We start from the raw sequence: 12,700 nt of genomic DNA on the forward strand, positions 1-12,700 counted from the left end.
CTGCACACACACCTAAAAGCAGTGTTCCTTCTCCTCTGCAGGGCTGCCAAACAGAGGCGGGCGGAAAGAGTAAAGCAGCCTTGCTGGGGGGGTTCAGAGTCAGGTGATAACGGCCGATAACCCTACTTTACCTCAGCCCTCATGGTCCCCCAACTCCGAGGCCTGCCCAGAAGCTTTGTTTTTTGCTTCCTTCCATCTCTGCCAGCCAGGCCATAGCCCCGAGGCTAGTGTGGTTTGGTGAGTAGGTGAGTGGGAAGCAGCCTCACTTGGGGCCAGTTGTTGCTCTACCTGTAAGGTCATTTTCACCTCACCCCCTTAGGTTCGACGCAGCCCAAAATCACTGTCTTTTCCCTGTCCCCTCCCCCACTGGGCCATCACATTCACGCCTTGGTCGACGGGAACGGAGACAGTATTCAGGAGCTTTGCTGGGGGCCAGGTATTGTCACCTCAGCCCCAGTGTCTTTCTGCGCTGAGTGTAAGGTGGTGGTGGTGGTGGGAGGGAGGAGAGGGGGAAAAGGGGGTTTGTATAGGCCCAGCTGTGAGGCTACTGTTGTATATTGATTCTTCTTGTAATATGGCTGACAGTAGTCTTTAGCCCTTCCTTAGTGTTCTTACCTCCTTAGTCTCCCAGAATACCTGTGAGTGTTCTAACTTGTACCAGAGTGTTCTATCAGTGTCAGTTGATGGTCTGGTCAGCTGGCGAGGTTTTGTACTCCAATGAGCACAAAAAGGAGTCTAGAGGGAAAAACAAAACTAGGGCGCCCTCCACTCAATAAGTCATTACACAACCAATGCCGCAGTTTCTAAGGCAGATATCATTTATTGATCTGTAGACAATACTGGATAAACTATGAGTGCACCAGGAAGTCTCTAATCTTAGAGATTTTCAAATTTCCTCAGGGCAAACCAATTAGATGCCACTGCACTAGCCACTGACCATTGTGTGCTGAAATTGCCTGATAAAAACCAAGGCAATAAAACATGTCGGCTGTAAGTAGGATGTGAATCGATGGGTAGTATTCACAGCCTCCTTTTTTATGTTTAAATGTATACTGTTTGCAACAAAGAAGGGAACACGAGTAAAGAGTGTTTGGTCCTGGTTGCGCAGTAACTTATATGTTGTATGTTATATGTCTAATGTCGTAAGTTTTGTCACATATAAGTTGTGTCCATTGCACCACTCACTGTCTTTTCACCCTGGGTTTAGACACGTTTCCGTTAAGGCTTGATGGCACCAATGATGAGAACAGGGCCAATCTGGTGAGTACCAGCCAGGGGTCCCATTGGTGGTGCGCCCGTGAGGTGCCATCTCGCTTTCCCCACCTTTTTTTGTCAATTTGTCAAATGTTTGTGGGTCTTGTGCTGTTTCAATGTATGTGGATCAGAGCGGGGCTATTTTTATTAAGGCATCAGACTGAGACAATTTGAAAATCTCTAAGATTAGAGACTTCCTGGTGCACTCATAGTTTATCCAGTATTGTCTACAGATCAATAAATGATATCTGCCTTAGAAACTACGGCATTGGTTGTGTAATGAGGTTTTGTACTCAGCTGTGTCCTACAATAAATCTACATGTAATCAACTAGAAGTATCCTGTCATTTATCACCATCCTATTTACAACAGCTACCTTGACCAGAGCACCTAACTTTGGAACTCGGGAACTATGTTGGAGTCCCGGCTTTAGCTCAACATCCTGCAATTCTGGGCAAATCACTTAATGTCCTGAGCCTGAAAAATAAAAACTAATTTGATCTCCTCTAAGGCAGCTGGTGCTCATGTAAATAGATCCAATGGCCTTGGGAGCAGTTCACACTATATACAACTGTAATAAAACATTTAAAAAGATAACGAGCCATTGTTCATGTTTTAAAATGTTACAAACGCCAGAGCATGATAATTAAAGACGAATCTATATATATAATAAATACCTTCTTCCTTTTTAGGGCTCGCACTGCGACGCAATCGCGAAGCGTTTGTCGCTGTGGAGCCCTATTGTAATCAGTTTTCCTTTCAAGGACTAACAAGACTTGGGACAAGAGACTGGCACGCGCACGCAACCTGCCGGAATCGGATCAGGTCGCGCGCGTGAACACGCGCTCCGATTCCGGCAGGCTCTTCAGTCACCATGGATCACGCACGCACACAGAGACACACACACACAAGCGCACACATACAGACACACACCACACCTCCCCAGCCCCCCCGCCGCCGCCCCCCCGCCCACACACACACGAGCGCACACACACAGACAATCCCGCCGCCCCGCCCACACACACATGCACACATACAGAGAGACCCCCCCAACTAACCCCACTCACCGCATCGCCGGACTCTGCAGCCTCCGCGGGGCTCTCCCTCGGGCATGGGAGCCCCGCTCTCAGGCACTCCATGGGCGCGTGCGCGGGCTTCAGAAGACGGAAGTCCCGCCCCACGGTAGGTTTCGTTTTTGCTCAGTTTCGTTTTTGCTTACGGATGGTGACCTCCTGATGGCTGGAGGAGCTTCGAGGCAGGCTGGGCTTGGAGCGGCTTCAGGTCACCCACAGCCGAAGGGGGTGACATCTCTTTTCTTGTTCGATTGGTAGTCGCAGAGTCTAGCGCGAATGATAGGTGAGCCACCTTCACCCTGCACAGGCAGGGCCTCCCTAATTTTAACACAGTCCCCCCCGGTTGACCTTGTTCTGTGCCCCTAAAGGGATGTATAGAAGGGGCCCTGTGCCTGTGATAACCTCAGCTGCATTCGTTTACAGTGAATTGTTCTCCTGGGAAACGCTTGTTGCCCAAACAAATCGGAAACGTCTCAGAGTTGCACTGGCTTGAAGCAATGGTGTCAATTGTTTCCTGTCAGTCATTCTGGAAGGAGCGCAGACATATTATCGCAAAGCCCACTGCAAAGTAAATAAAGGCAGAACCGAACCACTTCCTTTCAATAAGGCTGGAGGATCATATCTCGCCTGGCACCTCCCTCATACAGAAGGGAAACTAACGCATTGAAAGTGAACGCTTTGTGCTCGGGACGAGGATAAATTAACCTCATCCGTGCTACAGTGCAATCTAAAGCCAGCTCTGGCACCGAGCGAGCAGCACAGACACCCACCCAGCACGACCATGGGCAGAGCTTCTCAGCTCCAAGAAAAACGAAAGAAACAAGTGTAGGTCAGTTTTTCCGAAATATTGGCTACAAAGTCATATATTTTCAGGTTATTCTGAATGGGAACAAATGAAATATATCGAAATACTACAGCCTGCAAGCATTCAACTGTGAATGTTTCTGTGAGACAATGATCGGTCTGACACTCCACACTTGGTGCACAGCAGAGAAGAAGTAAACGAAAGACACGGCGTGCCCGTTGTGGGAAAATGGAACATCCTGAGCGAGGAGCCATTACATCTGTTTAAATAATGTTCCAGGCATAATGAGCACCCCTATTCCTAAATCAGTTAATCGTCCATCAAACTGCTGTTCCAGAAAATGAAATTATGCAAGACTTGATGACTTGTTATTCCACGCTGCTGCCCACCCATGCCCTAGAAAAACCAAATTATATATACGTTCTGAACAAATATTCCAGTGTGCGACCAACGACCTTATAGGCTTCTGGTAAAGTATTCCGGGTGCTGCCAACAATATGCTGACAACCTGTTAGTCCTGCAGGACGGGGGCTGAAATATGGCACCACTGGACTTTATACCAGACTGAAATAGAGCGATGCCCGTAGTGCCAAAGGACTTCTAGGCACATCAGCCCGATTAGCAGGGTGACAAAGTAGGTATAAGTTACTGATTGTCCTGTGTTGGTGAACATACAAGCACAGACATCAGACAGCAATGCTATTCAACAAATCAGAAACTCCCCTAATGGTAATTGCACGTTGGCCTCGTATTTAATGTATATGTAATGTAATTTTGCAGCTTCCATGTGCATATTGCTTTTGCATCAGAGTGTAAATCACACTTTGCCATGCCAATTTTACAATTCCTGACTATGTACAGCACATTTCACCATGCCAGTGTCCACACTGCTCTGCATGCAGGAAAGGTTTCCGCGCTGCCCTGCATGTAAAGCATATGTATTATACGTGTTTCCACAGTTCTCTGAATTTAAAGCTCTATTGCCTTTGTCATGGTGGAGATTGGGAGCCTGTATGCCATTTACTCGCCACAGTTCCCTGTATGTAAAGCACACTCTTCCCTGAGTGTTTCTGAACTGGCGGTTTGTATGGCACACTCCACTGGAAATAGGGCTTTAGATTAAGCAAAGTGGTAATGTGGACTTCATGTGGTGCCCCAAAGTCCTCTATGTAAAGCCACATTCACCTGCCCGGTTTCCTGTTCCTACCATTACTCGCTGCAGTGCAGCAGCACTGCCTGTACCTGAAGCACAGGCGTGAGGTTCTGTGGCCCAGAGCCCGCGCGCGCCAACTTCTGCCAGTGGTACAGTAAGGCCGTTAGTGCACACGCACATTAGAAGCAGACATTCGGTGCGGACGTCAGCAGCTCGCTGACACACAGTGCCGGAGTCCCATGCTAACAATGTAAATGGCGCCAAGGGAGCGGCTGTCAATAGTGCAGCAAGTGCAATGGCCTTAAAGGCCCACAGAACCCAAACAATGGCTGTACTTAACTACCTATCCGGTAGATGCGCTGGGGTTGGTTTGGGGCCATGTCCTCACCCAGACAATCCAGTTATTGGCAGAACAATCAACTGTAAAAACAGTCATGTCCCAAGATCAGTGCTTGAAATGGCGAAATAAAAGTGCAGGTACTCTGTACCAGAGTACCTGCTTGTTTCTGAGAAGTGCTGGTACTCTCCCATTAAATGTATTACGTCACTCTTGAGAAGTGCCACAAAACTGTCCCTGGCAAAGAGCTCGGCCGGCCCCCGATTTCAGCCGATTTTGTTACAGGCGCCAATTTTGCAGCTATGCTGCAAAAACGGCCCTGTAACAAAAATGGCCCCCAGGGCCCCAAAATCGGCCCCCACCCTAGCGGCCCACCAGGAAAAGCCCGGTGCCCGCTACGGCCAGTCCGGCCCTGACTCTTCCTCTCAAAATAAAAAAGTGCTGGTACTCCGTAAAGGACAGTACCGGCCTATTTAAAGCACTGCCCAAGATGTATGCAGCAAGTAGCTACATTTTTTAAATATGTCTTTATGCTGGCGGAGGCCTGGATTCAAAGGGCATTCATGCAAAAAAGTGGCAACACTGAGCCCTCTTCCATCTCCCTTCAAGGGACTCTTAAGTTGTGCCATACAGTATGGGTTCTTCTTTTTCGCTAGTTCAGAAAGATCTAAAAACCTGAACTGCAGCATGATGCGTTTTTTTTCTTTACTTAAAGGTGTGGGTAATTTGCACATTTTTGGGGGTTAAGGAACTGGTGGTGTGCTCACCCTCTGTCTCACTACCGGCCATAAAATATTGTAATAATCAGTTTTCCTAAACCTTGTAGCTGCACCCCCATCCATCACTTTACAGCAAGTCTGATTTATGTCTAAGAGCCTGATTTAGATCTTGGCGGATGGGTTACTGCGTCACCACGGTGACTGATATTCCGTACGCCGAAATATAAATCCCATAGGATATAATGAGATTTATATTTTGGCAGACAGGATATCTGTCAATGTTGTGACAGAGTAACACGTTCGGCAAGATCTAAATCAGTTTCTCACTGCGGAGGTCCTGCCATAAGTGCAGCCCCCTACCATGACTGCGAGGCCTGGGGCACCACCACATCACTCAGGGACACCACCACATCACTCAGGGACACCACCACATCACTCAGCGACACTACCACATCACTCAGGGACACCTCCAAACATTTGGGGACACCACCACATCACTCGGGGACACCACCACATCACTCAGGGGCACCACTCAGGGGCACCACCACATCACTCAGGGGCACCACTCAGGGGCACCACCACATCAATCATGGACACCACCACATCACTCAGGGACACCACCACATCACTCAGGGACACCGCCACATCACTCCGTCACATCACTCAGGGACACCGCCACATCACTCAGGGACACCGCCACATCACTCGGGAACACCACCACATCACTCGGGAACACCGCCACATCACTCGGGAACACCGCCACATCACTCGGGGACACCACCACATCACTCTGGGACACCACCACATCACTCGGGGGCACCACCACATCACTCGGGACACCACCGCATCACTCAGGGGCACCACTTAGGGGCACCACCACATCACTCAGGGGCACCACTCAGGGGCACCACCACATCACTCAGGGACACCACCACATCACTCAGAGACACCACCACATCACTCGGGGACACCACCACATCACTCGGGGACACCACCACATCACTCGGGGACACCACCACATCACTCAGGGACACCACCACATCACTCAGGGACACCACCACATCACTCGGGGAACACCACCACATCACTCAGGGACACCACCACATCACTCAGGGACACCACTCAGGGACACCACCACATCACTCGGGACACCACCACATCACTCGGGGACACCACCACATCTCTCGGGGACACCACCACATCACTCAGGGGCACCACTCAGGGACACCATCACATCACTCCAGGACACCACCACATCTCTCTGGGACACCACCACATCACTCAGGGGCACCACTCAGGGACACCATCACATCACTCCGGGACACCACCACATCTCTCTGGGACACCACCACATCACTCAAGAACACCACCACATCACTCAGGAACACCACCACATCACTCAGGGACACCACCACATCACTCAGGGGCACCACTCAGGGGCACCACCACATCACTCAGGGACACCACCACATCACTCAGGGGCACCACCACATCACTCGGGGATACCACCACATCACTCGGGGACACCACCACATCACTCGGGGACACCACCACATCACTTAGGGGCACCACTCAGGGGCACCACCACATCACTTAGGGACACCACCACCACATCACTCAGGGACACCACCACATCACTCAGGGACACCACCACATAACTCGGGGATACCACCACATCACTCGGGGATACCACCACATCACTCGGGGACACCACCACATCACTCTGGGACACCACCACATCACTTTGGCACATCACTCTGGGACACCACCACATCACTCTGGGACACCACCACATCACTCTGGGACACCACCACATCAATCTAATACACCACCACATCACTCTAATACACCACCACATCACTCAGCCCAACCACATCATCACTCAGCACCACAACAGCACTGTCCTTGCTTGCTACCAACAAGCATTGCCATAGCCAATAGGACTCGCATTAGGAAAGTGTAAGCTATTGGCTTTGTGAATAACAATGCTATTAATTGCACATATTAAAAAAAAATTAATTTATAATACCAATAGCTCACACTTTCCTAATGCGAGACCTATTGCATTGCAAATGCTTGTTAACATGGCTTTCCTGCCTTTGTTAATTTTACGATCAATCACAGGTCATTAAGGTACCTTTAGAAATCAATATAAAGTGCATTTACCTTATGTTTACTGTTTAAAATACATAGTGATTAAGGGAAAAAAGACTGAATTCCGGTGATTTTGTCACTTTTGTACAGACCAGGATATTAAAATACCCATCAGATCAGGTGTTGTAGCCCTGTCTCTATAAGCTATAAAATGTTAAAATGACCAAACATTTCCATAAACATGTGCCCAATGAGACTAAATCAATTGGTGTTTAATGAAAAGGCACAATCCGGGAATGTGGGACACTTTTTTTTAGGAGTGCCCGGGCCGAATTGTGATCCCAATCCGACCCAGATTCCCATCCTTGGTGATTCAGACTGGTTATTCAGGAAACTGCTGCAGCCTTTTTGTCCTACACTAAGCGGACCATGAGCATCAAATCACCCTGTGACTGTGAGAAAACGCCATTGACCACAGTTGATGTGGCCTGTGCTTTCATCCGCAGACTTTTCAGAAGAATGTACAACCAACCCTGCGTACCGGAGATAAAGCGTCATCTGGGCACCTGTTCCCTGAGGAGTCACCACACCACACACATATGTAGTTAAGATTTGTATACACCGCAACTCTACCCCGAGGCAGGGCTCGAGTCGGGGATACACGCAGGTACACGGCGTTCCCCCACTCTTTTCATAGCGTGGAGGCAGAACGGGTCCTGGTGTAATTTTCAGACACTGGACACGTTCAGCACGTGACGTCATGAGGTCATTTGCATATTGTCAGTCCCCCCACTTCTTTTTATAGGACTTTTGCCATGCCGAGGGGAGACACTGGCTGTACAATCAACAACTCATTAGACTTCAATCCCTAAACTACACTGAATATGTGAAAAGCCGCAGGGGAGGGTAACCTTCAGAAGTATAAAAGGCAACAAGAAGGAGAAAAGGGGAAAACATCAAGTAACACTGAAGAGGAAGGCGAGGAGGAGAGAGGGAGGGGACATTCACCAGGCGGAGAACTGTCCGGCATCTGTGCAGGGAAAAGAAAAACATTCAGGTGAATGCCGGATACTAGTTCTTTTTGTTGTTGCTGAACTGAACGTTTTCCTGTCATCTCAGGATTTTAGGGCACGAGGAGCACGAGGCTGAGATCCGGAAGTGCGTGATGTCAATCTTCCGGGTTTCATCCGAGCAGCTTCTCTGTTCCTGAGGTTTCTGGCACCTCTAGAGAGGTCCACAGAGTGACATAGCGCGGTGTTGTGTTACATCTACAGATGGTCTCAAAGTGCAGCTCAGTACAATCAGCCATCATACAGCTTGTCTGTAGAATCGAAGGGCATGACGTCGCTGTAATCTCGGCCTTTACTTCCTCATCTAGTCATTTAATATTGTTTTATTCTGCCTGCATACATGTAAACACTTTCCCAGTAGGATATCAAATCAGGGGGGAGAAACCGTGACGGTTTGACAGCTTTCTATTTCCGCCCAATTTCCCTTTTCGTCTGTCAGGTCTCACTTTGTTTTAACAAAGAGAGCTCAAGAGCTGTAAATGATTTATCTTAATCTAAGCACTAATTATACACCGCAAAGACTGTCTGAAGTGTTCTTGATGGAGTTTCTTGACGGAAGGCAGCATCTGAGGTGCACTGAATGGTACTGGCTACATAGCAAACATACTCAAAATATCAGGTGGCTTTAGACCTTCACAAAATGCTGAAAATCTGCTGCTTGAACATTCAACTTTCAAAAGGGAAAGGCTTATGGCACAATCTTTCTCAGGTAATGCAGCTAGAATTTGGAACTCGCTACCTCCACACCACCACCTCTTTCCAGATCTTCAAAACATACCTTAAAACTCTTCTCCTCCAAAGACATTTTTATCAATAACACTCCTCGATAAGTTCCCCACCAGGCATACGCCCTTACATTCTAGGCCGTGGCCTTGACAGTTACACGACAATCATGAGAGCTCTAACACACTTTCCGCTCTAACTCTGTAAATATGCAATATATATTTGTGCAACCCTAATCGCTTTCACTTTTACAAACATGTAATTTGTAGTGGATATGTAATTTGTAAATATGTAACTCTCACCATGAGTAACCGTAGTAGTTATTCGTATTGTCACCTAATACCATGTTACTCTGAATCTCTTATGTAACGTTCTTCGCTCTATTGTAAACCGCTCCGACACCTCAGGGTAATGTCTGCGCTATATGAAAACACGTAAATAAATATTGAGAATGGTCTTCAAAGGTGCTGCTGCCACTTCCAGACACAACACCGATCCAACTTTCTAAGCCTACTTCGTGTGCTCATAGCGGGTTCCTGTTGAATGCATGGGGGCTGCTTGAGGATGTAGGAAGTTGGATTTACTGGTAGTACTGTAAGGAGCGCAAACACTGAAAGATAGTAGTGTAGATTATTTTCAGATTCTCAATAGTCCTAATATTTTAGAAGTTCACTATCCTGCAGTTGAGTATCAGAACCCTTATTAATGATTTTTAAAAGAAAGGTGGTGTGTTTTGGAAGTACAGACAAGTGAAGCAGTGAGCCCTGCATCAAACCGGGTCTCTGTTTCAGGCTGTTGTACCCAACAGATTATTCCACGCAAGCGGGGAGCCCCGGTGTATAATGACAGAGAGAACTAGTGTTACCGGATTATTTTAAGCAGTATTCTTTTCTCTGTGGAGATTTCCTTTTGAGCAGTACAGTTCGGCCCTGGCTACAAGATTCCAATAAGGCCCGTAGCTGGAGCAACCAGCTTCATTGAAATTACAAGTTTCACCTAGAGGTACCTGCTGCTTGCTGAAAGGTCTGATTGAAACTCCATGGTAAAATGAAGATTTGACAGTTAAATTGAAGTGCATTCGTGATCCCCCTACTATTTTCTCTTTTATCAGTTCCAATCGTAATCCCTGGTAACGCTGAAGACCCAAAGTTACCGATATTGACTCTAGGAGGCAGAGTTAAAATCATAAGTGCTAGCCCATTATGCAGCGTGAAGTATGGGTGTGGAGCAACAGTAGTTGACAAAAACGCCTATCTTCATCAATGAGTAAAGGTTGGATGCAGGGGAAATACTCCAAATTGGAGAGTTGCCCTCACGCACCCATTAAGGTGTCATGCTTCAACATTGGGCGTGATGATCTTCGTGGGGGTGGCGCTGCAGTCCTCCACAGGCCCCGCAAGAGGGCTCTTTGGCAGAGGTCTTTTTAGAGGAACACCACAGTGGCGAGTGCGGGTGTGTGGGGAGTGTACAGGTGATTTAAAAATAAAGTAACGGTCCCCTAGGTAGTATTTATTCCTGGGTCCATTTGATTTAGTTAAAAGCAGGCAAAAAAGGAACTCATATGCCCTGCTTTCAGTGAGGAGAGTTTGTTTGTTCGTTCTTGGAAATTAAGTGAGTAGTGACATAGGTTAATAGTCAGGTCGACATGTTTCACGCTTAATTGGTCCCTAATGGATCCTCTGGCATTTCATCAGGACCAGGAGAAGTTTAGAATAGAAAACTGTAACAAAGGGGTTTGAGAGAAACACACAATACACCCTGTTGTGGTAACCTGATTCAGGTAAGTGGTCTAGTTGTATCTGTACCCAATCGATATCGAGCACGCCTTCGTTTACATCCAACCTAAAGAAATAGAGAAATGTAAGAAAAAACGTAGTGAGATAGTGCTGATAGTGCGAAGATGGCAGGCAATGTCACAGGTTAAGCAATATACATCCAACCCGTGTTAGCATTCCATACATGTTTGAAGCAAACTAAATTTGTCGTAATATAGCAGTGTATTCTTAGAGGTGCGCAACTGTGACACCCTTTAGAAACTTAGGGTGCGCAAACACATGCACACTTTTAGTGATGTAAAGCACTGACCTTACCCCAAATATTATCCGGGGATGCTTCAATGGTGGGAAAAGTGGCTCAGAAGGTTACCTTGCGTAAAAAAGAGGGGAGGAAGTAACAACGGGAATGTGGGTAAGGTTTCGAGCCAAAATCGCTTCCGGGCCGGAGCTTAAGGAAATCGTTCCGAAGTTCCCAAACAGGTAAAACAAAAATGTACTCATATTGACCTCCTGGTACCTATCATTCGTACCTGTACGAGAGGCAAGTGAAGGGATGAATGCTTAGAGGACCCACCTCCATGCTAAATGCAAAAGTGATGGCGGCTAGAAAACTAGAATGGTCATCATGGACCTTGATGGACGAAATGTGCGGCCATTTGAAAGGACCGGGGTGTGCTATGGTATTGACTATGGCGGGCTCCAAGATGTGTACTTTATAATCAACACCTTAAGTAGTGAGAGCTGATTGGGTAGAATAGGTCGGCTGTTACTTGACGAAGGTAAAATAGTTTCCAGTCAGGTATGGTTGCCGGGGAAGCCTGAAGAAACTATGGCAGCCATTATTAAATTGTGGTAGCAGTGGCCAGAAGCTAGCGTCAGATGTAGGTATTCAGTAAGGAGGGCCCCAAAGTATAATCCCTTGAGTCAACATCCAAAGAAACAGCCCTCTTGGAGAAGGGACTTGGATTTGTTCCCACCCCATGAGAAGATACGTTTCGCCTCCACCAGGAACTACTTCATTTTTTTCGCAAGATCAGATTACGGGCCTACTTTCAAGACAAACCTTATACCCCGGAAGAGGGCACAGGATTACGCCAAAGGTCTAGATTCATGCTTCCGGCATTCGCCACCCCGAATGAAATAATTACTTTTGAGCAAGCTGTTCTTAAAGAGGTAGCACAAAATGTGGACCCTGTTAGAACCGAGGTTTCTAGTTGGCTGGGGTATGTACCCTAGTCCTAGTAGGGACTACCGCTTCCGACAGGGTAGCTTGGCGCAGAGCAGGAAGGCATAACTTAAGAGGCAATGTGTAAAGTATTTGTGCAACACACAGCGACAGTGGCACAGTAAAAGCACTCACAAAAAGGGACACCACACCGGTTTTATATAAAAATAAAAATCTCTTTATCTAAAACTTTAGCAAGAATCCAAAAGACAAAAGTCCATTACAGGCAGTGGGAGATTTGTCAGTAAACAGGGATGTCTGTGAGCAGGTTAGATTAATAAAAACGGAATGCACATAGGCTCAGGACTTTCCTGTATAATACCCTCCCAGTGTCCTCTGTGCAAGGAAAAGGGAAATAACCATGTAGGCTCTGTTAGTCCGTAGGAACAATGTCCAGGAGATTACTAGTCAGTCCTCGGTTGTGGGAAATACCTGTGGACAGAACGAGTTGTAGGGCTCATGATAAGGAGGCC

This window comes from Lissotriton helveticus, chromosome 1_1 (assembly GCF_964261635.1).
Source record: "Lissotriton helveticus chromosome 1_1, aLisHel1.1, whole genome shotgun sequence".
NCBI lineage: Eukaryota > Metazoa > Chordata > Amphibia > Caudata > Salamandridae > Lissotriton > Lissotriton helveticus.